Source organism: Sapajus apella, unplaced genomic scaffold, assembly GCF_009761245.1.
Source record: "Sapajus apella isolate SASKATOON/1434 unplaced genomic scaffold, GSC_monkey_1.0 scaffold3, whole genome shotgun sequence".
Lineage (NCBI taxonomy): Eukaryota > Metazoa > Chordata > Mammalia > Primates > Cebidae > Sapajus > Sapajus apella.
The window spans coordinates 39,085,805-39,112,217 of record NW_022436943.1 but is presented as its reverse complement, the minus strand read 5'-3'; the positions used below and the strand labels follow the sequence as shown (position 1 = coordinate 39,112,217).

The 26,413-nt window shown below is 33.1% G+C and overlaps 1 protein-coding gene and 2 long non-coding RNA genes across 15 annotated transcripts in view; 2 read left to right on the top strand and 1 right to left on the bottom strand.

Annotated features, from left to right (window-relative positions):
* TRPS1 (transcriptional repressor GATA binding 1) overlaps window positions 1-26,413 on the top strand; it is a 250,406-nt gene that overhangs the window by 133,457 nt on the left and 90,536 nt on the right. The window lies entirely within an intron of this gene.
* Window positions 610-1,188, bottom strand: LOC116532796. The gene is made up of 2 exons (XR_004260960.1): window positions 1,108-1,188; window positions 610-791 (listed from the first exon to the last, which is right to left on the bottom strand). It is a non-coding gene; the product is annotated as an uncharacterized LOC116532796 (long non-coding RNA).
* LOC116532790 lies at window positions 996-22,175 on the top strand. The gene is made up of 2 exons (XR_004260959.1): window positions 996-19,184; window positions 19,769-22,175. It is a non-coding gene; the product is annotated as an uncharacterized LOC116532790 (long non-coding RNA).

Below are 26,413 nucleotides of genomic sequence, written 5' to 3'. Positions count from 1 at the left end.
AGAGTTTGTAGGAAACTTTTATGTTATTTAATCCGTGTAAACATTGTACCTTCTTGAGAGTTTGCATGCTTAAAATATTTAATTATAACTCACTCATGATTTTTTTTTTCGGTAATAAACAGATTAGATGTAGAAAGCAGGCCCCTTAAAATTTTGTCTTGTTCAGAATCAGAGCGTTCACATATGTAGTCCCTGTGTGGCAATACATACAGGTTTTACCCTAACTGACAATATTAGAAATATTGGGACTAGTTTTCCTACTGACCTTGATTCACCAGAGGGTGGTGGGAGAGAATTTAGGAGGTATTCTTATACAGTGTGGTGACCAACCTAGTCCATAATCTCACAACTAACACTGAATCTTCTGTTTTCAAGCCATTAAAAGTTTCTGGAATTTACTCTCATATTCCGGAATTCACCAGTGTTGCTCCAGTATGATATTCAGGCTCATATCTCATCAATCACTAATTCATCTTCTGCTTTACTTCTTTGGTTTAGACCCTGTTCTCTTTTGTAAACTCTCATAGTAGCTGCTGAACTTCTCTTCTTTCCTGAGAGTTTGTTGTCTCTAATCTATCCTCCACTCTGTCAACAGAGTAACCTATATGAAATCTGATAATGGTCCTCTTTGGCTCTTGAATAAAACCCTTCTCTGCCTTCTTATCCTCGTGTTACCCAAATCCCTTCATGTATTCACGACTCTTGTGATGCAGCCTCATCCCCTGAAATTCCCCTTTCACGTTGTGTAGACCAGTCAGATTTATTCATTTACTACTTAAAGATTTTGAGCACTTTTTTTTTTTTTTTTTTTTTTTTAGAGACGGAGTTTCACTCATGTTACCCAGGCTAGAGTGCAATGGCGCGATCTCGGCTCACCGCAACCTCCGCCTCCTGGGTTCAGGCAATTCTCCTGCCTCAGCCTCCTGAGTAGCTGGGATTACAGGCACGCACTACCATGCCCAGCTAATTTTTTGTATTTTTAGTAGAGACGGGGTTTCACCATGTTGACCGGGATGGTCTCGATCTCTTGACCTCGTGATCCACCCGCCTCGGCCTCCCTAAGTGCTGGGATTACAGGCTTGAGCCACCGCGGCCGGCCTTGAGCACTTTTTATGTCCAGGAATACCAAGATAATTAGCACACAGTACCCGAGTTATGAATGGTCTCAGTATGAATCATATTCATGCTTCAGAACTGAGCTCAACCCTTCAAGTCCAAAGGGAAATCTTCTCTCATTGGTCCTACTATTAGGGAATAGCACTGTCCTGTATACTAACTGATCTCTTTCTAAAATTGCACATTATAATTAGTTGTTTAGAGCTTTATCTCCCTTCTAGGCTCTGAGCTTGCAAGACAGGGACTATGTCCTATCCACATATTTCAGATGCCAAGCTTAGTGCCTGATTGAAGTAGTCCTTCAGTCAATATTTGTAGATTTTAATTTACTGCAATATGCCTGAAAAGTCTTTGGGTTGTAGATTCTTCATCTATTCTCTGACTTAAAGTTTTCATCAGTCGAATATTTGCTATACTATTTATCATGCTATTTGCCATGTATAGTAAAAATTACACTCTGATATAATTACATTTCTTGCTTAGATTAGGTAGACTTATTTGAGAAATGCTGAACCAATTATAGGTATTTTGAAAGGAAAATCATAGTGCAAATATGTATTTTCCAGGGTCTGATAATCTAATCTGTAGATCGTTTTGTATGTTCAGCGACTCCCCCAATATCTCTCTCTAAAAATATCATGGTATCTTGAGTGTCAGTAACCCTTCGACTTCTTTTTCTTCAGATATTCACAGGCATGCAGTCCCTCAGATTTCATCGTTTCTCACAACAACAGCCCCATACGACCAGCAACTCAGAAACCCTGATCTGTCACGACAACCTCCCATTCTTTCTTGTACCTTCTCCATTTCCTCCACCTTTCTGAAACAAGAGCCTGTTTCCATCAGATGTCTTCATGCTCTGGATTCCCTGTTATGCTTCCGCTTGTGCTTAGTGATCCCTTTCTAGCTTTCTGGTCTTTATTTGACTGCCTATGTTATTCCTCCTGAACAAGGCTCTTCACTTTTTTTTTTTTTTCCCAACCCTTCTCGGCTATGTATTCTAAACCCTTGCTCTTTGTAAGTAACATCTTTTATTTTGCCGCAAGGGCTTCCACAGCTTCCTCCCATTCCTAACAGGGAAACTCCACCTTCTTTCCTAACCTGGTCTTCTCTAATCCCTTTCATCTGTCCTTCTGACCTCCACACTAGTCTTTGATTTTCAGTCTTCCTTTCTACCAATCTATTTATTTCTGCACAAAAGCATATTAAATTATCCCCTACCTTCTTAATATTTTCCTCTAAAGGTTTTTTCTCTTCCTTCAGCTCATGGCCTAGAGCTGAAAAGTTCCTGCCAGGTTAGGGTCATAGTTAATGGACTCAACAGTAATCAACAAGTTACTTGAATTTGCTAGTCTGTCTAGCAGCCTGATTTGCAAACATTTTTTATTACAAGAATACTTTGACCATTTAATATTAATAGAAACTTCAGAACTAGCCAGTTTAATATTTTCAGCTTTCACGATTACTTCAGTCTGCCTGATCTTTCCTTCTTAAAATTTTTTAGGCACCTGTGTCATTCATTTTTGCAGCTATCTTGTTAATTCACAAAATTAACAAACCAAAAGTTCTTTAGAGACCTATTTGTTCTGACACAAAAATCACTTTACATATTCTTTACTGCAATTGACAGCCCTGACAAATGGTTATGTTTCTCTCATGTAGTTGCTACATTTACCTTAGTATTACTCCACATTTTCACCCTGGTTTGCCCACGTATCTAAGTTCAGTCAGGGTGGACTATTTTTGTCTTGCCTTACCCAAGATTATACACCTAACTTGTTTCCTCGTACTGATTAAGTGCTCTTTCTAGACCAGATCCCTAGATTACCTGCCTATTTTTCCCAAGAAGACTGCACATTCTACCATGGCTGGAACTTGTCTTCAACCAAGCCTCTTACTGTCTCTATATTTCCCAGATTACTGCTGAATCTGGGGGTCAACATTTACTAATTCATGTCATGATATTTATAAAATATCTAAAAAGAAAGTCTGTTAAAATAAATGTTTGTATATTCTTTATGGTGAAATATTATTATGACATTGAAAGTCAGGCCTTCAAAGAATAATTAATGACACAAAATAGCTTATGAGATTTATTAGAAGGCCTAAAGTACTAATAACATGAAAGTTGTTTTTTTTTTTTTTTTTTAAATAATTAAGTCCTTCAGATTGGGAAGAAAATATAGGAACCCATAAGCAGTCTCAGCTTTTGGTTACCCTATCTTTACCCCTTTCTCTCTGATGAACTTTTTCATTTAATACATCTCTGCCACTTTAATTTTTTAAAGATCTCCTCTACACAAAGCACCTTTATATTTCCCTTCTAGTTACCATTAGATGTCTGTTTTTAAGTGATTAGTATCCTGTGAATGTTAAGGAGCTGTGCTTTCTACATGCTGGTTTACTGGAAACTGAAAACTAGAGTTATCAAGTAACTATCTGGCATTGCTCTCTCATTTTCTATTTTTCTATTTTTATATAATTTTTTTATATTTTTCTGGTCAATGTAGTGGAAATTGTTGGCACAAAATAAGTAAATACACTGGAGACTTTCTGTAATGTAATACAGATTTTATGCTGTGGAAGCATCGTGTTTTGTGACACTAAGTGCTCAGTACATATTAGTTGTTATTATAACTAATTTCCTATTATAAAGGGATGCACAATAATCTTATAGTTATGTAAAAAGAGGGATGTATTAACTTTTTTCGCCTGAATTGCTCAGCTTGCAATTTATTATAGAGTTTAGTAAATAGCTTTGAGTTTTGCTTTCTTTGAAAGGTAGCATCAGTCTTTTGTGGTGCCTACTTAAGTTGCTTTGCTCTGCAGCAATTGCTTTTTAATGCTAAAATCAGAGATAACGTAAGCAAGAAGGAGAGCAGGCTAATTTAAAATTCTCCATTTGGGTTATATGAACAAGTAATTGATTATGCTTTGATCTTTCTGGTTTTACCTGTCCGTTGAAATCTAAGGTGGCTGGAAACAAAATTGTCCTCATTTCCTGGTAATGGATTAGAAAGGTTCTAATTTGGGGTGCCTTAAACAGATTCTGACACTTTGAGAATGGGTAACAGTGACCGTTTGATTTTTATTTAGAGGGAACAGTTTATCTCAACCCTACTAGCTGAAAGGAGATAATGTCAGCTGAAGTAAAATACCAGAATGGCTTCTTTTTATTACTGCTCAATTTTCCTGAGCATTTGGGGAGGTAAATATCTCTACATCTATTAACTGTACTTTTTAAAAGTTGACTTTTCTCCTCAGGACAATTTTCAAGTGGAGGTAGAATTGGCTGGTGAAAGAGACCTTTACCTCACAGTTTCAGTTTTATTATAAATTGCCCATTAGTGCATTAGAAATGAAGTGAAGGAGTGAGTAGAATTATAACTATTCTTTTATTCTTTTTGTTCTAATCCTGCCACTGAATTTTTCTTTTCTTTTTTTTTTAATATATGAACTCGTATGAAAGATGTTGAAGAAATTGAATACATTATTGGTTAAGTTGTCAGGAATAGAATGATCTTCAAATATTCATTTTTCTGATATCAAAACTGAACAAAGCCTCACACATATTTGGAGTTAAACTGTTTCACCTTGTACATTGAATATAATCTTGCACATCTAAAAAATAGCTGGTAATGTACTCATCTAAACGATGTCATCCTTTTGTGAAGCACATATTTTCTTGAGAGATTAGAGCTTAGAGAATAAAAATTAAGTGACTACTAAAACTTAATAGGAAGGCGGAGTCAGAATGAAAAAAATGGCTGAGGGCTGAAGTCTTTGTTTATGTCAGCTTACATAATCAACACCTTCTCTTTATCAAATTATTGAACACGTGAGTAATAACAATTTTATGATGAAATGTGATATCTTCTAGAGAGCTTGTATATAAATTGCACAGTCTTATGTTCCCAAAGGATGCTGGACCCTTGAAAGAAACACAGGATTATACACATTTTAGAGAGTGGCTAAGTAGCTGGAAAAATTTATAAAAGGAAGCTCACATCAGTGTATCTCTCCTAGAAATTAAACCATTTGGATTCTCGTTACTAAAAATTCTTTGGTAGGAGACCAAGTTTGAGTTATTGTTCAAAATTGGGCTACTGGCAGTGTTTCAAGGGTCAATTCTGTAATTAATCCTTATGTGACTATCTAATTTATTGCTAGTAGAAACAAATAGTCTGGTTCTTTGACACATAATTTAAGGCAGAACAGTCTGGGGCTTCCTTTTCTAATGTAATAGAACTAATGTTTTGTCTTTAGCACAGAGTTTATTGCCACTTCCTATGTAAGGCATGAATTTGTGATTTTTAACTATGATTTTGTTATTTTAAAATTTCCACTACTTAGGTATTCTTTCTCTCTCTCTTCTCTTGCTCTCTCAGAATTAAGTCCCTTTCTAATGTTTTTATTTTTGTCCAAATTATAGATGTATTATATTGTTGGGGAAAAAAAGAAAGAAAGAACAGATTTGGGATGCTAAAAGATAATAATAATACTTGTGTTTTTTTTTTTTTTAAATGTGTTACCTACCGGTTCAAATATGTTCAGGTTTTCGAAAACTAGACCCAAGTTGAGTCAATTCTAGTATTACCAGCATTACCGTAGTTTGAATAGATGACCCAGATCATTCTTTTCTTTTTTATTTTACCTTTTTTGAGATGGAGTCCCACTCTGTCACCTGGAGTGCAGTGGAGTGATTTTAGCTCACTGCAACCTCCACCTCCTGGGTTCAAGAGATTCTCCTGCCTCAGACTCTAGTTGCTGGGATTACAGGCATGCACTGCCATCCCTGAATAATCTTTGTATTTTTAGTAGAAATGGGTTTTACCATGTTAGCCAGGCTGGTCTTGAGACCTAGAACATTCTTAAGCATTTTACATGTTTTCATATTAGCCTAATTTATCTTGATGTTGAGTTCTTCCCTTCTTCTCACAGTGTAAAATATTTGCAAATAATTTATTGCTCAACATTATTTTTCAGCCTGTACTCTGCCAGTGGTATCACTACCATTTTAGGTGAAAGATTTGCTTAACACACCATCATTGTTGTTTTTAAAATTATTTTCATTGGTCATACCAAACAAGTGAAATCCTGTGTAGATTTCTACTACTTTCAACTCCTCCACATTTCAGCACTCTTTTTTAGAAATTTTTGTGATGTTGGAAATTTCCTATAATATGCACTGTCCAAGTATGACACCAAAATCCAGAGAATATGTGCTTTGCATCAGAGTTTTAGAAATAGCTTTGAAGACAATATAAAAAAATAAGTATTGCTGTTCCATTATCTTTTTGCATTCAGAAGTTTTGATTCTAACCACTCTCCCACACTACTAAGGTGTTAATGAAAATGAACACTATTGTTTTCAGGAATCTGTTAAATAATCAGATTGAGAATAGTTATTATCATTTTACATATTAACCCATAAAATATTAAACATATTCCTGTTGCTTTTTTCTGCTGCCGGTTCTACCACCACCATTTTTTTTAGGATGAAATATACACTGGCATACATGGTGTTTATGCATGTAATCTCCACAACAAATGTGGAATACTGAGTGAGCCTGTTATAGATAGAATAACAGCTTCTTTCCTGGCTTCTCTATACTATGGACAAATTCTTACTTTATCTGAATTTAGAAGTACTTGAAATTGCATTCAAATTCAACTTGTAGGGCATTGAATGAGTGACAGTTTTCTCTCATAGGTTTTCTGTATCTTATGAGAAATTTTACTATACAGTCCCTGTATGTACATAGGGAGAACGGATCTGCTTTCACTAAAGCCAGAAGATGCCAGAAGATCTAACTGTAAGATACTTTATTTCTGGTAAAATTGAAAGTTTTTTTGCTTTCCGGAGCTGCCTCTTATTCAGCCATCTTGGGATCCTCCCCCCTTGAAACCTTTTAAGCCTTTTGCCTTTCCCTTTCCTTAACAATTCTTATATATTTCTGTTAAGAGTAAAGCTTGCACTTAGTGGTATATTTTGGAATATGTTGGGATTCTCTGAGAACAATTTTTCTTTCTCCCTTAAATTTTGGATCTGATCTTGGAAAAACAAAATCAAAAGGTTTATCACAGGGGATTTGCGTGATTCAAATAGGATCAAAGTGCCTAGAAACAATAGCTTGGCTAATTGTTCATTGGAAGGACAATGCAGATGTTTAAATAAACATGGAAGTAACATGATTCCAATGAACTGTAGATGTTTCAGAATCAAGAACACAACAAAGACAACAAAAAACCAAAAACTCAAAGCATAGAAACTGATGGTGGTAAACCAAACCTGCTATCTGAATTCATTACAGAAGATAAAAAATAACCTTTTACTAATCTTTGCTGAGAACAGACTAAATGCTCTAAAACAATGTATTATTTTAACAGTTATTAAAAATATGTCTAATTTACATTAACATAATATGTAGTAGCAAATAATTTACATGCTCTTTTTTCTGTGATTCTATTTTATGAGTAAGTCTATCAACTTGCCAAAATTTCACACATGCCATTATTTCTTTTCAGGCTCATTATTTTCTGGTGTTATCAAACTAAGTCAGCTCTCAACTCTTACACAACTTGTACACACTCGAGTTTTATCTTTCACTATAACTTTTCATATTACAAAGCAACCAGACACTTTACTTTGAAAACTTCCTTAATAAAAAAAATTCCACTTGACAAACGAAGAACATATTCCATAGCTTGGTTACATAGTTGAACTTTTCTGCCCCATTGCTTGTATAAAGTATGAAGCACCCGTATGAGTTATAACAGAGAGAGCTAAGAGGTTGATATTTGAGATATGTCTGTCATTTACAGTCATTTTCACAGATATGCAAAGCTCATAAATGCCATCACACAGTCTCCTACGGTCATACTCATTGATATTACACTTTCTTAATGTGGGAAAAGGTACTTATATTATAAGGACTCAAAGATATAGCCATGCTGTAATTCTAATAGGTTAGTGATTAATTTGTCAATACCCTATTTTACTTAGAAATTCACCAGTTGACTAAAAATAATCCATTAAATTGACTCAATTATGTTTAACCTGACTAACCGCAGCACATAATTATTGTTGATATAAAAAAATTTTGGTTGAATTCATAGTTTTATGTCATTCTCAATGCTTTACGTTGTTAGAGAAATGCTAGCAGTAAACTTTTATAAGTTTATAGGTTTAGATTAATTAGTCTCTATGAAGACATTAAACCAAATTTTATTTAAAAAATAATCATAATCTTGGATTATACTTAATATTGGTAAAATCAGGGAAAGATATGTAATGTTTTCAAACAAAAATTATCAAAATTGTCATAGTAATTTAAATATTTACCTCAATTACATAAAACTGGTTTATATCCTTCTACAAAAATGCTCTGAGGTTGCATCTTCTATAAAGATTGTTATTTTTAAAATAAAGTATTAGGACATTTAAATTTTGAAAGTTCAGTAATTTATTTTTTATTTTTGGATTTCTGAGAACATTAAATGAATGTGGTTATTAATCTCCCTAAACAATCATAACAGAACTCATTATTAGAGATATTACTGTATAATTTATTAACACATTGTGGATATAGGAAAACATCTGACATTACAGTGAGAGATGAAGTTCTTTCTAAATTAAATAAACACAGAAACACAGAGAGCTTTCAGCTTCTACAACCCCAGCCTTGGTTCAAGAGTAAACAAACACAAACACTCACTGCTTTAAATGTGAATTTTTTTATTCTTTTTTTCCATGGGTATGAAATATGTTCTTGCACACACAAATCAATACAAGAAACTAACAAGATACAATCTCTGCTGCCTCTCATCCAATGGATACTAGAGAATCGTAGTTAGAGATCACCAAATGGTCAGCAGTAGGATTCACTATCATTGCCATCACCAACTAGGAATAACTTATTTGCTATGTGCACACCAGAAGAAGAACCAAACAAGTAGGCCAGGAACCAGAAATAGCAACAAACACAGGATAAGAAAGAGAAATAGAGGACTCTTATGGAAGGTAAAGTTCTCATATTATTATGTTCTATTGTTTTGGATTGACTCATGCGACCAAAGAAACGTGTGTCTTTGCTTAAATATTTCTAGTAGGTAAGTCACTTCTGGGAGGCATAAGAGTGAAACTTCCAAAACTGTCAAAGAATAGTTATGAAAAAGTTTGAAACATCACACATGTACAAACATAGAATAAACATATATTAAAATTTTAACTCATTAACAAGGAAAATAGTGAGATAGAAAAACTGCTTTAAAGTAAAATCACAGGAACGTGACATTCTGACGTTAATACTGTCCAATAAGGTAATGGAACATTAACCTTTGAGGTTATCATTTCTCTTTGAGAGAAATTTACTATGTAACTTCCCAGAGTCTAAAACTTTAATTAATAGTAAATAGCAAAGTCAAACACAAGTATATTCCCTTAGATAATTAAATAACCGTTTTGTGAGCCTGTCATATAGTCCCCAGTGTATATTAAAAGAACATGCCATCTACTTTTTATTTTTTGCCTCGTTTCCAAGTTTTGCATAATTTTTTGTAGCAGTGCTAACAGAAAAATGTTAGATGTCAACTTAAAAATATTCATGTTAAAATTAGTTTTTCAAAACCTACATAAATAATAAGTTTGACTACTGAGTAGATTATACTTGTCATTTAGTTCATCTCCCAGCAGGTTAAATGGCTTTACCAAGAATCTATAGCTAGTTATAGGGAGAAGAGCGGAAAGATAAATGAGGTGAGATGAGCCTGGAAAATACCCAGTTCTATGTTCTCTCTTTTTTCTGTACTTTCATTGCTCTTTAGTCTATTTCTTCTGATCTCTTAGGACAAAAAATGTATGTGTGTATGTACAGAGCATTCCTGGAACTTAGACCTAAGGATAATTGTCTTGAAACTGCTGACAGGATAAAAACCTCATATAATTAACACTGCCAATCACAATCAGGACATATATTAATGCTGTTTTTGAAAGGCGTTTCCATCTCGTCTGTTGATGAATTTGCAAAACAATTATGATTACATTGACAGTGAAGAGGTATGTATGTGAATGAGTGCCTAGAATCTAGGTGTGTATTTCCCTCTTTGCTGAGTTGAATATTTTAGATGGAATTTAATGGGAACTAGAAATGTCGTGAGTTACTGCCAAAATGTAGTCAACGAATTTTACAAAAAGCATTTCTTTAGAAGCGTATTTTAGATTGTTTTGTTTAGTAATTTATATTTTAGAATTTTGGAAAAACATTATGTTCGATATGATTGAGCTTTCTTTTCTTTTGAACTGTCGTAGAACTTTACTCTGTAATCTTATGTTTTCAGTAAATATAGACTTAAGCAAGACCTTTTTATTTATTTTGCTTAGTTTTTATTTCTTTTCATATTGTTATCAATGTTGTCTGCACCATGTGGGACAAAACCTTTTGAATTTGAGGTTACAGTACAGAAAATATTTTTATGTATCCTGAAATTTTTGTCCAAATAATTTAGCAGTTTTTTTGTTGGCACCACATCTATTGTGTATTAAATACATGGGAAATAAAACAAAATATACATAATTTAAAACTCCAGCTCTTAATTTTTTAATCCAATGATCATCTATTGAAATGGACTTAGAGCCACTAAATCAATTATGTTGAAAGAGAATCTTTTTATTAGGTTTTTATTTATTCCAACCCCTTAACTGGGACATGATTTCTAAAGGAAACATATTTCAAATTGACATAGTGGATTTCAAAATTAATTAAAAATTAATTTTAAAGGATTACTACATTGAGCACTTATGCTGGTAAATCCTTCCGGATAATTTTGTTAAGAAGTTATGCTCATCTGAAGGATGTGTTTCTATTTAGTTTTGCACAATGTATGCCTTTATAACTAAAATGTCATTTTTTAAATGACACATTTGCTTTTTCGTTTTTTTTCTCTTGTCCAATTTACTGTCCATGAAAATACTACTTAGAGTTAATAAGAACAATAAAAATAGCAGACAAAACAGTTCTAAAATATTACCTTTAAAAATAATACATTAAAGAAATTTTAATGGAATTTTCATCACAGGACTTTGCTGGACATGTGTAACTACTGCACATGTGTTAAAGAGGTCCTTTAGGAAAATGCATTGGAAAGTGTTTCATAATAGCACGTAAGATGGATAACCTTGACCAACATACTTTACACGTGACTGTTTATGAACATTTGATTTGCTGATGTGGTGTGAGAAGAAGTTTAAATTTGTGACAGTTTAGTTTGATGTTGGCAAAAAGCACTGCAGAGAAAGTAACACCTTTACTCTTCTAACCTCTTTTTTTAAGATGATCGAAGCTATGCCTTCAGAGTTTCTTTAACTCTAATAAATATATCCATTGTTCCTAATAATTTTCTCCATTTACACTAACATCTATAAGGGTTGATCCAGGTTTTGTGTAGCTGAAAGCTTGTCAAATTTGGAAGCTCCACTCTAGGAAAAATAATTCATAATTTTGGATATACCATTTGGCCAAAAATTAAAATTTGTATAGAATGAGAAAATAAGTCACAGTAAATTATGGAATTTAAAACTTTAACAAATACCATCATGAAAATCCAGAAAAATAGCATATGTGTTTATTATCTTTCTGATATCTCTATAATCTTTTTCTCTCACATTTTTATAGTTTTGTTCTTTGATCACCTAATCATATGTTGAGACTTTTGTAATAGTTTCTAGAAGGAGAATAGTTTCTGTTTTAGCCTGCAATAACAAAACATGTATTTTTTATTTTTGATATTACAGGATAGTTTCCTTTAGCTTTACAACTCATTATTGGTGTGTGATTTAAATTTATAGTATTGCCATTCAATATGGAAGCACTTCCCATCAGATTTCTTTCATATATAACTATAAGGTTTGATATATTTTCTGTAGGCTAACTTACGGATCTGTGCATTTTAAACCTTGTTGCTTTTCTATTACCAAGAATTGTGTATTGCTGGGCACTGTTGGAAAGTTTCTTCTTGGGATATGACCTCTGGCCATTCATTTTCCTGTCCTCACACCTGGTGGATATTTGGAAGCTTTTCCTACACCAGAGTGGCTTGCTGAATGATTCTTTTGGATCCAGTTTTAGTGTGGGTTCTTAAAAGTTTTACTACGCAGTTAGGCAATAATCAAAATTAACACAAATGCATTTATCAAACAAACCCTGTTAACCAGGAGTAAAAGTGTCAAACAGTACAACAATCAAGGCCATTCTTTGTCATGATCAAGAGCACAGAGTCTAGAGTCAAACTGACAAAGGTTTGAGATTGATGAAAGATTATCAGGTGACTTTTTGGTTCTCCTACGTAGTCTGGAAATCAGCATTTGGATCTTTAAACTTTAACATGGGTAGGATACCAAGCATGCTTTAAAGTTATTCTCTTTCCATGCAGAAAGACATAATTTTTAATATATCGTAACATTAATTCATACCATTAATCTGACTTTTTTTCCCTCTGCATATTAAATCATAGAAGCTTCTTTTCACAACAACTTTTGTTGTTGTAATGTTATCCTAATGTTGCTAATCCACAGAACTCTTATGACATCCTTTGGCATCGTCCCTCTCTTTCATTTTAATAATAACTGTTGTATAGAATTTCTATAAGGAAAGTTCTCAACTACCATGATCTTCTTATAATAATCATACTTTCTTCATAGAGTCATAGGAGACATGTCTAGTTAAAGTACCTTACTGAGAAGGTGTGTATTTATGCAAAGCTTTTGAGGGGCTTTTAAAAAGTGAAGCTTTCGCATGATTTGTATAAGAAAGTAATTAGGATATCTATCTAAATGATAATAACTCAATGAGTACAGATTGGCAATTCCACTTTGAAGATTATGGAAAGATACAGATTTTATGTTTTAAAACAATTTTTTAGGAATATCAAAGCAGAAATGTTCTAGATTTGGATGAACAATGATATATTTTGTTTAAAAAGCACGAAATTGCCCCAGATTACCTCTTCCATTAGCAATGTATATATCAAAAATGGTGGAAAATTATTTTTTTACCACTTATCTCTCCTTGCAAAAATAAGGATGCATTAGGACTTTCTTCCCTGCCCTTTACTTTTGTAGTTCTACTAACTGTTCACACAATTATTAAATATGTATAAGATTATATTATTATGTTTTTATTTAGTTGTTCAGTGATGTGGTGTTACATAAAAAGAACACTCGTTTGGGATCAAGCTTAACTGTGTTTTAGTCTGAGCCTCAGTGACCTTATTCATACTCCTTAACCTCTGTGAACTTCTGCTCCCTACACTCCAAATGGGACTAACTATACTACCTTGCCTACTTTTAAGTTTGCCATGAGGATCAAATGACAAAATGCATATGAAAATGACAAGCCAATGTGTCATTCTTGCAATTACCATCATTGGTTAGAAAGATACTGAGCAACAGTTAAACTTTTAAATCCTGTTTTACTTGTGTTTATTATTGATAGAGTTCTTTCTTCATAGGTTATAGCAGAGTTCTCAACAGCAGCGTTATTGATATTTTGGGCCAGATAATTCTTGGCTGTGAGGTTATCCTCTATGTTGTAGGATGTTTAGCATTATCTCTGGCCTCTACGCAACAGAAGCCAATAGCACCCCCCCCACAATATCCCTTGGCGGAGGCAGAATCACCATTGATTAAGAACTAGATTACCATACTGTCGAAAGTCTGAATCAGTTGATTCTAAACAGGCAAAAACAAAAACAACAACAACAACAACAACAAAAAGCTTTGGTTAAAGCAGGAAGCCATTTAAAAAGTGAATATACTAAGCATTTTACTGTAGTTGCATCATACAGAATATGTGGAAGTTCTTTTCCTGAAGTGGAAACCTTTTCTTTGAGTCAAGTCTTCTGACTGGAGTCTCACCTTCTTTTTTCCTAAAACAGTACTTTAATGTGTCTTTTTACACTTCATATTTCAGATTTTAACAGTTGAATGAAAACAAAAAGGCAAGTATGAAGTAATCTCATGGTAGAAGTCATTCAGATTTTGTAATGTTTCTCAATTTGTTGTATGTATCATCCATATATCGACTAATATTAATGTTGTGGCAACTCGTGCTTTTTGAGTGTTTCCAGAAATTTCAATATGATTTTCATTAAAAATGCCAATTTTTTTCACTCACATTGTGTGACATCAGGTTAAAAAGTTACTGACTTAAATTTCTTAGAAATATTGACTAGAAGAAAATATAACAATATAAAATTTAGAGGCGAGTATGAAATATATTTAAAACTCATTAATGAATACTTTAGGTTCATTTGCTTATTTGTACAAAGGAAGCTCGGGTAATTTCAGTACCTATGGAAAGATTTATACATTCTGTAATTAGATATTTTTTAATGCCTGCTGTGATAATTTTCGTAAAAATCTGTCTTAATGTAACATTGTTAACACATGGGTAATAACAAGTACTTACTGACTTTGTCTTCCTTTTCCCCCATTTTATACACAATTCGGTTAATGACTATAGATTCAGACAACAGTGGTATATGTGGTAGCTCATGCTGTGCACTAGTATGCTCAGTTTAATGATAGATTTTTTAAAAAGGATAATTGCAAAGTTTATTTGTCCTGCACAACATCACTGGGAATACTTTGCAAAGTTTTCAGGGAAGCAGAGAAAACCGAACTAAAGATAACGGCCTCAGACCCCAGATAGATTTTTACTGTCATGGATTTGTTAACAAAGTCAAAATAATGAGTAACTGACAAGGACTCTTTAAGGTCTACCCAGCTAAAATGAGCAGTCAGTATTTTACATATTTCACATGATAACTCATCTATCATATTTTACATGATAACTTAAGACCCTGTGGGTGCAGGTATGCATATTCTCTTTTATTACTTTAATAAATATTATAAAGCCACAACATGATTTAATTTTAGCTCATTACTAAACTGAGTATTAGGAGAGCATTTAGAATATAACTTCTTACAACTACAGAATATTTTTAAATGTATTATCAGTATGAAATACTTAGTCATCTATTTAAAAATATAAGTTTATTAATGGATTTACTCTGTCCCAGTTTAGGTCAGTTACCTTAAAAATATGTTCATTTGTCTGTTTTTATTAATGCTACATGCCAAACTAATGACATGTAAAGTCATAGAGAAAAGAGATTTAGCATTTGATTTAATTTATGTTTCATTGCAAAATGCACAGATTCGAGTAATCTCAGTTTCGTAAATTCTTTCCACATTAAATACTGAACTAATTCTGACTTTTTAACTATACTTGTTAACGTTACTGCATTAAGTTTTTGAATCTGTTTGGATGACTCCCAAAGAGAAGTTTAGTCTTTGAGAAAACCAGATCTCCTTTGCTTCCATGAAGATCTTAGTAATATTTAGGCAATAGAGAGTAATGAAAAGAGCTTGAACAGTGAATGTGTCTTTGTCTTCTAGCTATCATTCTCCCCAACGTATTCTGTGTGCCTGAGAAACTTACTTCATTTCTCATGAGTCCTCAACAAATTTTTCTTATACAGCATATGCCATCTTAATTATCTTAAGCATGTATGTGATCACCGCCAGAGGTTCCTTTCTAATCTTAGGCTGCAATGGTCTTTGTCATACAGGAAAAATGTTTTTAAAAACCATCAAAATGTATCCATTTTCCTACATTGGAATCGATATATGGCACTATAGAGATCTTGTGATGGTAGAAGTCATGTATTTGAACATGAGAATATTAATGACAGCTTGTAACCACAGTCATTCCTTATCGTATCCTAAGAAGTAAGTTTAGTTATTAAACTGTTTTTGTTTGTTTGTTTGTTTTGCTATGTCTTGAGTTTATTTGAAGGGTTGAAGTATTTGGAATTGTGTCACGGCATAGTTCACTGCAAAATTAAATTAATTTATATGAATGAGATATGGCATCAGTATGGTAAATTCATTTCATTGTTCAAAATACCTTTTGCGTGTAAGATTTAGTTCTATTAATAATTCAAGAAAATTTAAAAAATAATTCATTATACATAAAAAAAAAACTACTAAAAATGCAAACATCTTGGGATAGACCATGGGGTAAGAAAGAAAGGAGAATGTGTGTTTTATACTTAATTATATGCTCTTATCTAATAAAATAAATATATGCTTTTAGCTAATAAAAGAGGTATAGTGATATTATTCCCATTTTTCAGTTAACGAAATGGAGACATAGAGTAATTATGAAACATGACACAGCTGACAAGTGACAGAGCCATGATTCAACTCAGTGTAGCTCAGAAATCCCCTCATTACTGTGTTACACTGACTCTCAACTAAAACTAGTTCAGGGAATAGGCTTATAGGGTGTTTAAAGTAGTCAGTTTTTGAACATAGGGCCATGTCTTTGTTATTCTTTCTGTCTAAAGTGAATATTGTTCTTAGAAATCAAAGAAGAGAATATCTTAGAGAAGGGAGTAGATTCTCTCAGTCATTGGGAGAATAGACTCAAATATGCCTTGCAATAGGTGTTGTTAGATAAAATGTCTCAGGTTGTGTATCACACTTGACCTACTATGATGCAATGACATTCTTTAACTTAGACATCGTGTGAATACTCCTTGTGTTCACTAAGAGGACGTATAGGCTTTTGTTACCTAGGTCATAACAGAGAAGCCTTTGTGTACCCTAATCTGACTCTGTAGCTACAATTACATATCATTTTTATTTCTTTCACCCAGCTCTTTGTACATACAACTTAAATATATATATATATATATATATATATATATATATATATATATATATATACACATATATATATATAATATATATATCTTATTATTATATATATATTATATATATATATGTATATATATAATATACATATATCTCACAGGACACTGTCATCAGAAGTCACCAATAATACAGGAGTGTGCCATTGAGAGGATTAGGAGACTCCAATTTCTGATATGAAAGGTGAACTATAAGAAAACCAGAAATGGTTTTCTGGCCCAAGAGTTCACAAACCTTTTCTATAGTAAATGCTTTAGTTTTTGAGTCACATGGTATCTCTGAACTCAACTGCGACATTGTAGCATGAATGTAGCCATACATAACAAGTAAATGAATGGGTGTTACTGGTATTCAATAAAACTTTTCTTACAATATAGACATTGGCTGTATATGATCTAGCAACCATAATTTACCAACCTTTGCTCTGTTAAGTAAAAGCCTTTAGAATGGATAGAAATAAGATGGACGTAGCTCACACAACAAAGCACTTCTTGTCTATTTATTTTCTTCACAAGAAGTCTAAGGTATGAGCACCTAATTGCAAACTACACCAAGTTCACAAAGGAGATCATAATGTAAATAATGGAAGAACAAAATATGGTACTTAAAAATGGTTACCAAAAATAGAAGTTTGTGGGAATATGGTGCAACAAGAAAACACCAATCATTCTCCCGTATGCTGCAGTTTGGGATTTTGTTGACATTGGCATTTCATCTTTATTACATGGATTTAAGACAACTGAATTCATGTTAGTTACATGATATTTACAAAAGTTTAATTTAATTTCTGTTCAAATACTTAATATTATGAGTTCCTGCCTACATTTCAAATATTCCCAAAAGTATGGAAGTAAGATAACAGGCAAACTGAAACAATCTTTTTTGAAAATATTTTTGTAGCAGGTTTCTGTAAGAAAGTGTGAGTACAAGTGTTTACATTTTATGTTGTTAGATTCACCACTAGATTATGACTATCTTAAGAACAGGTCCCATGCCTTATTCATTTTTTTTTTTGTCATTGTCATTCCCCATAATAATACTTGGGACAAAATAGTTAAAAGTTTTTGGAGATGAAATAGTAAGTATAGTTCTCCTGTATATGGATATGTTTTTTCTGCAATAGTAAACCGATCCCATTAAGACATACAGTTAAGACATATTTTTGTAGGCAAGTATACAGTAGTCTTACTTGACTATGTATTTATGGAATTCAATATTTGCACACACAAACTTTGATGGAATAAGTTTTCACAAAAATCTAGGGGTATAATAGATAATGCCAAATAAATAAATGTTCATATATATAGTAGTTAGTTGGTGGTGGAGACAGATAAAATATATAGTATTTTCTGGCCAAAAATATGTGATTCATTGAACTTTTTCACTCATGAACATGACTATTTTAGCTCAAAAGAAAAAAAACAACATAATTTTCTATTTTTCACATTCATTTTAGAGGGAAGAATGATATAGTTATTTCTAGAAATAGTTGTCTTAAGAACAATGAATTTCTTCTCTTTATAATAGGGTCCATTTTAGATTATGTTCATTTATGTCAAATTCATGAAGAGACAGGCGAAGCTTTGAATTTAGTGTCTGCAGATTTTCATTTTCATTTTCAAAACAAACTATTTCCTAAGGAATGCAGATTTTTTTTAAGGGCAACTAAAATCTAAAAAAAATGTTCTCCTTTTTTGTCCTCTTATTGCTTAAAAAAGTACGTGAACATACTGTTTTTAAATTTAGGCTTTTAAAAAATTGTCCTCATGCTGAGTTCTTGTTTGCCAAGTTTCAGCTTGGAGAGAATCTTTATAGCTTTTATAAAACCCTGAAAATAGAAAATTTTAAATGGAAATCCTTACACACCCTTAGTGACGGCCACAAATCTTGCCACTTTTTGAGAATGAAGGTAATTTTTTAGTATTTAAGGATGGTAGCAACAAGTTGATGTGATAGTTTCTAAAGGGCAGAGCTTTTGTTTAGTTGTGTGTTAGATATGTTACACTGGTTTATCATATTAAGATTTAGCTGTATGTTCATACATTTTGTATGTGCTATAACAATTTTAAATTTTAGAGTGCATTTGTCCTCCACCAAATATAGTTTATATGTAGAAGCATGTTTTATCCATCTTTTTGACATGTCACCTATTATTTAACTTGACTAATGATTTAACTGGCAAGTGATTCACCTTGGAAGTTAGATTTGCTGAAGTTGAATAAGCTGTTGTCCTCTCATTTTTATCAAGGGTCAGTTGCCCTTTGGGAAACCCAGAATATGTCAGATCTTTGTCAGGTTCCAACTCTGTCATGGGGACTAGAACCACAGGTGTCACTTCCAAAATTGATAACTTGTTATACTGCAACCAGAGTCAATTTTAGACCGGGAACAGAAAGAAAAAGATTGGAAATGATTGAAGCTTTGGGCACAGAGAAAGGGCAGTGTTGGGAAGAGAGTGAATGACATAGACAACCAATAGCAGGGAGTTGGTCATTTTTTCATGCACCAAAACAAAATTGAAGAAGGACTGCTGACCAAAGGCCAATAAAGTGCACACATATAATTCCGGTTAGATTGTCTCCTAAGAAGAATATTTCTCAGCAGTAATATGTATTTATTTTGAGCAATATCTGATCATACAGCATTTTAGTAAAGTAGAAAATTTATAGACATCTACTAAAATTTATTCTAGCAGATAATCCACATTGAAAGAGGCAAAAGTTCGTATTTTACCTAGAACCTGTCTGTGGCTCCTTTTCTCCACCAGAAAGACAATAATTTCATATTTGGCAAAAGGTAATGCTTTTTAAGTTCTTGACATGTATACTCGCTGGAAGAAGTGACCTAAAAGGAGAACCAAATAGTTTGATAAAGGACAACTGTAAAGGGCAAACAGACAAACAAAAGTCTGTAAGACTAATAGTCCTTGAGACAAGCACATGAATGAGTGATGAAATATTGCTTTACTACATCCTGAAAATTCTTCACATTTATTTCTTCAGTTGAATGAAGCTTTCTAACATCTGTGTCTGGAAGTAATTCTGATAACCTTGACATTCAAAATGGAGATAAAGGATAGATAGCTTCCCACAAAATGCTTCAGTATGGCAAGAGGAATTATCTAATATTGATAAATAAAGCAACGTGACATCTGTGTTGAATTCCAAATTGACTTGTTGAGCTGTGTAAAAAGGTAAAAGAAGGTGCTTGTTTTAAAGATGTGAAATACATTGGGAAAAGCCAAGGTCAAAGATGAAGCATAACTCAATGCCAAAGAGTTTCAATCTTAATGAAAATCTCTTTCAATAAGAAATTGACAATTGAGAAACAGTGTCATTGTTAGAAGTTCAACATTCTTTTGGGGATCTAATAGACAAATCCCCAGAGAGCTGACTTGTATTAATAGATAGCTTAAAATTTATAGTTTAGGAAGAACAGACTAATAGTTTTTGGAGTAAAGCCTGAATTATAGAGGGATGACCTGAGCCCTGGCGTGAGTGATCAATCAGTTGAGTGTCTGCAACTGCACAATTTTAAGAACTCTTAAAAGGTTCTTTGACCACTGAAAATGCATTATAAAGAATAAGTCCATGACCAGCCAAGTCTGGAATATATGTTTGTATTGCTATACAGATCCACTGTTTATTTAAAAAGTAAAGTAAAAGGTATGACACAGGTTGCTTTGCTGCCATGGATGATTGAATTGAACTTTGAAGGATAAGTGGGATGTCCTGGGTAAAATGTGGATGCTGGAGGAGGATACACAGAGGCTAATTTGAATCCATGAGATTTTTCCATTAAGGAAATAGAGTTGGAATTAAAGACGTAAAAATCTTGAATACCAAGCTAAGAATTTGAATTTAACTTGTTATTCAGGGTGCAGCCATTGACGTTTTCAAATGAGAAAAATGCTTCATGCAGATTAGTTATACTGCAATATTGGCAGGAAAGGTAGAGATCAGTGGGAAAAGACCTCTGGAAACCTGTTGAACAGTGAGTACTTCCAGGGTAAAGCTACAGCAGGCAGGACAGCAGAGTGGTGGCCTAGGCACTGTATATAAAAGCAAAGATGAGACACAGATGGAAGGAAAATTCCTAGGGTCCCGTGAGACACTGGATATTGAGTGAGAGATAATTCAAAGAATGAAGAGTCACTGATGTCTCGAGCTCAACTTACTAGGACATCAACGGGTTCCTTATTTGTTTTCTGTAACTCTCAAAGTGGATCAACTTCTTTCAAACTTCTCTAGTGGAAATTCTGTTTTGGTTACTTTTCGTCTCTGAAAATGATAAGAACAGTAATTAGCCATGAAGGAACCACTTACTGCATTGCAGATGATTAGACAATTGACAATACCAACAAAAATTGAATTGGATTCTTTAGGTTTAATATTTAGCCTAAACTAGCATATTTCACCTGCTCTGTGCCACGCTCACTGCTGATTCCTGAGATATTCACTGAACCCTTCCCCACACTTGGCAGTGAGTTCCTTGATGACAGGTATTTATTTTTTATCTGTCTCCATAACCTCAGCTCTTAATTCCATTCGTAGCACTTAACAGATGTTCTATATATGATAATTAAACGATAGAAGCCTAGTGTGATTTTCCAGCTTTGCCTGGAATAGGTCCTGCTCCAATAGGAACTCCTCTACCTCTTTAAAGAGATAAAATAAGGAGTTCGGCTTCAGGGAAAACACCTTGTAGATTCCATTTATCATTACTTTTCTAGGTTGTTGTCATACAGTGAAAAAAAAAAAAAAAGCTGACACATTTCTTTCCAGCCTTACACAGTAACACAGTATAAGGAGCCATAGAGAGGAATTTTAAGGTAGGAGGGGAGTATTTGATTGTTCAATATTTTTGTTTAATTCAGGAGAAGGAAAGCCCCAAATGCTACCTAAACATAAACTCACAATTCAAAACATTTTAGAAATTATCTGGCAACTTTACATAGAGTCCAAGTATTTCCAGGTTATGCTGAAAGATGCCTCGAAGTTTAAGTACCCCCAGGGAAAGCATATCAAAGGTTAGAGACCATTTAGACTCACTTCCAAAAGGATCTGGCCTCAGAGTTTTGCAGTAGTGAGCAAAAATTCTAGAAAGGTCTAGGTTCAGAAACCATAGCAAAGTTGCAAGAAAAAGGTTTCCTAGCTTCTGTTTCTTATGCCATTCAATAAGATTTAGAAGGAAATGCAGCCAAATTTAATGGTCGTTACCTGATGAAAAACAGACATCCTTTGGATTATCCTCAAGCAGAACTGAACAGAACTAAATGCAATTAGAAGAATCCACGGAGGCCAAGTTGATTGAGGAAAGCAAATGGATACAAAATATAAGTTCACTATGTTAGGTAACTCAAGTGCTTTCAACTTGGTGTTATAAGTGAGGCATTAGAGAAATTTACTTTACTCAGCTGAGGACAGTACCACGACAATATTTGACAGGAGGTATAGAGAATTTTTATTTCAGTCAGCTCTAAAAAGAATGGTGAAATTCTTGAAGCTGTGTTTGATGATTCTCTATTAATATTCTTTGTTCAGTCTTTAAAATGGCATTTATTTCTCAAAGGAAAATTTTGACATCGCTATTGATTCCATTGCATTTGTGATATACATCTGGTTTTATATTTGAAGTGAAAAATTCTTTGTATGTCTTTGTAGTAAATACAGATTTAGTTCTCATTGTGAACCATGCAGTAATTTCTACATGAACTGAATTTCTACATCCACTGGGCATATTGGCTTAATTTAAATAAATATGTTAAGATGGTCGTTACTATTCAAGAGAAGCCAATGTTTTGCTTTTTTTAAATTGTAAACAGGGAAGTTGTTAGCATTTTTTTCAAGGAACAAAGAACAAAAAATATCTTGATAAGAACTTGTTTCTGGAAAGCTAGATTAGCTCTTCTCTGCACACCAATCATGGGATGACAGTACAATTTAGTGACTTAAGCAGTACATTAGGATTCTCAGCGTAGGCAGGAGCTTCACCCTCGGGCCAGACCTATATAGTAGTTGTAAGAAAATGATTTATGTGTTGTAATAAATGTTACTTCTCAATCTGTTTGCTTGTTCAATGGTTGAGGTCCCAAAAGAAAAGGTCTATCTCAAATTAGGACTGGCATGTATTATCTGTCAACTTTATATAGTACCGTAAAAGTCATTCAGCTGACAGTAATATTAGGGGAATGTTTTATAGATTTTTGTACTGTGTGAAGCTTTGTATGGGTGACGAGAGCCTTTGGGTCTGTGGTGCTCTGTGGTCCGGGATAAAGTTGCGTGTAGATGAGTTGTTTCTGTGCTTCTCTGTAAATGAACATCTGGCTCACATATTGATTCCATGTGTGAAAATGAGATCAACCCTTATAATGACCAGAGTCAATCAGGCTTCAGCCGAGGACTAACGTACACTGGTCTTGATTTGTTAGACAACCAGAATTGGCAGCACCTTGCATAATTTGGCACCAATTGACAAAGATTAGGCTGTTTGGGGGCCTGGATGGTTATTAATTTGAAACCCCCCTTAAATATTTTGCAGAGTAAAATCAGCTGTAACTTATTTGTTCCAGCCCCCTTCTTCTCATATGAGCCCTAATTGTTTTAGACAAACGAGCGAGCTTGCAGCCTGTTCACTTTACGCAGGAAGACATGAATTCTTTGATCCATACAATATTCTTTAGCTCAACCTCGGAGCTATTTACTGAGGAGATTTATTTGCAGACAGACAGTAGAACAGTTCTTTGTGAATAGAAATGAGTACCGCTTCTATGTGTTTTCAGCTCAAGTTTCTGCTACTTATTGTAAGGGAGATGAAACTGAGCCATTTTTATTTTTAACCCAAATCATTCTATTTTAAATATAGTTTTAAAAACTGGAATGAATTAGACTCTCAACCTTTTTGTTTTTTCCTCATAGGTTATATTTAATAGAGCAGAGATTGAACTCAGAGAATACCAAATACAATTTCTTATTTTGTGATTTGTGTAACCATGAAGAAAACCTTGCGAGATTTAAAAATGGAACAGGTGTTGATTGTAGACATTTTACAAATGTTTCTCACTCCTTAATTCCAAACACAAATAAAACTACCTGTGTTGTATGAATGCTGGTTAGTTCAAGAAAAGCAATAGCTGTAATCATCAAAAGGTACTTTTAAAAATTATTACTGACAAGTAGTTTTAAAGATATAGACTCATTTACTTTGAATTTAACTAGTAATATTTAGGTACATATCTAAACCAATATTTAATTTTTTTCTCCAATTAAATGAGAGTTGTTTGAACAGTCTAAATGCTTCACATATATGCACCAAGCAATGTAATAGTAACAATAACAAAACAGTTCTATAACTATGTTTTTTTTTATAATACCATAAGACATGAATTCCATTAAGACTATTTGATTTCTGCTTACCACAGAAGAGGAAAAATGAGTTTGATCAACAAAATCAGTTCTAGATATGGTTTTCAATTCTCAATTAAATTTGACAATGAATTACTCAAATATAGTCATTTCAGAACATAATTTGCTGGACTTCTTGATAACCAGTATATGAAAAGTCACTCCCCTGTTTTTATTTTTTCCTGCATGTTTTTTACCCCATTTTTCCCCTACAGATTTGAAAGTTGTACTTAAAAGTGTGTTTCTTTAGGAAAAAAATTTCAGAATCTTCTGATTGTATGCCCTGGTCTCTTAGGTCATTAACATTATTTATAGAATTATTTCCTTTATATTTCTTCTAATTTAATTTTTCCAATAACTTTTAGAAACCTTTGAGTAGCATCATATAAATCTTTGTAGTTTATTAACAAGATAGTTTTCATTGCAAATAAATATATTTTGACTCCAGAAGAAATAATGGTAATTAAATGTTTTATTTTCCAAAATATGTTTTTAAGTTATAGATTAATATTGACTTTCAAAGCCATTATAGCTTTGAAGTTTTTCCCCTTCTACCCATATACAACTTTCGAAATTAGGAGATATAACTTTTAAAGGAAAGCATTTCAAACACTTAAACACACACATTAAGAAAAGAAAATTGTAAGCTTTTAAGTCTAAACATTCATTCCATCTATACATCCTACATTTTCTGTCTTTCAAATTGCCACCAGAAGTCTTAGGACCTGACTTTGGTAAACAAAAATCTCATGAGCTGTGCCAAATGCTTTACAAGATCATTTTGCAAAAATTGTGAGTAAATACATTGGAACCAAATGCATTCCTCTAGTGGTTAGGTTATTTGTTATTTGTAAAAATTAAAAGGGTTAGAAGAAAGTTTTAGAGAAAGAATGCTATATATAAGTAGAAATTGGTAAACCAGAAGGCTTTATAATTTCTGATCATTCAATGACAAAGTCACACATAACACTATTACATAAGGTATACTATAAAGGTGTTATGTGACAGTTTAAAAACTAGTGAAGTGTGTGGTTGCCTCAAACATGAAAAAAATTTAGCACATGGGGTTTTGCATCTCATTATTAGCCACAGGGAAGAATTCTTGTATATTAAAAATATTACCACTGTGATTTCAAAAGTAAGATCAAGTACTCTTATTGGAAGGTGTGATAATTTACTGTCTTGTCCAAACTGTAAGTAAAACCATGTTAACATACCCAGTACTTAACCATGGATTTTGTTATATTTCAAACATGGTGTAGACACCTTTATATTTCACAAGATACTTCTTTAGTTGTATTTTATGTACATTTGTTAATTTGGTATAATTCTTTCATTGAAATCATCAATAAATACTGATTGATAATGACAACATTCAGAGAATTCTACCAGATTCTACAGAGAGCTAGGAAAGGACTGTCTTTTATTTATTTCACTCTTATTTATACAAGTGTTTGTTTGATGTGATATGTTTTTAACCAGAATGACAGATGATGTGGTTTTCTGTATGAATCTGAAGATATATATGCTGTGTCTGATAAAAATGCCAACCAAAGTCCTTCCCATGGCTGCTATGCATTAAAATAAAATGTTAGCCTGTGATGATGGTGTTACAGTGAGATATTTTCTTATACCTAAACAAGAGTTTTCATTTTATTTTCTTTATGACATAATCTTAATATATTTTAACTAGCAAGTTACAGAATGAATCCTTCTTGTTAAAGGTCATATATTTTCAAAAGCAACAACCTTTGTGGATTTCAGAATAAATATACCTAACATTATTATTTCATGGAAAGTGACTCAAAGCTATCAAATTAACTCATAATCACATGGCCTGACTTATAACTATTTCTTTTAACAAGATTATTGAACCTGCTTATTCTACCACTAACAAAAAACAAACAAACAGAAAAAGCAAACACACATACACAAGTGTGGTTAAAGGTAGGGTAGGGCAAGGGCCAGTTCTCAGTTGGGTACATTAGGTTGTGTGCATGAGGGCAATGACTGATATAAATTAAAACAAATAAGTCATGTTTTAATTTCAGGGGAGTTGTGAATTCTCTGAAATAATCTGAACTTTATTTTTTGGGCAGCAAGAATCACAGCTCCC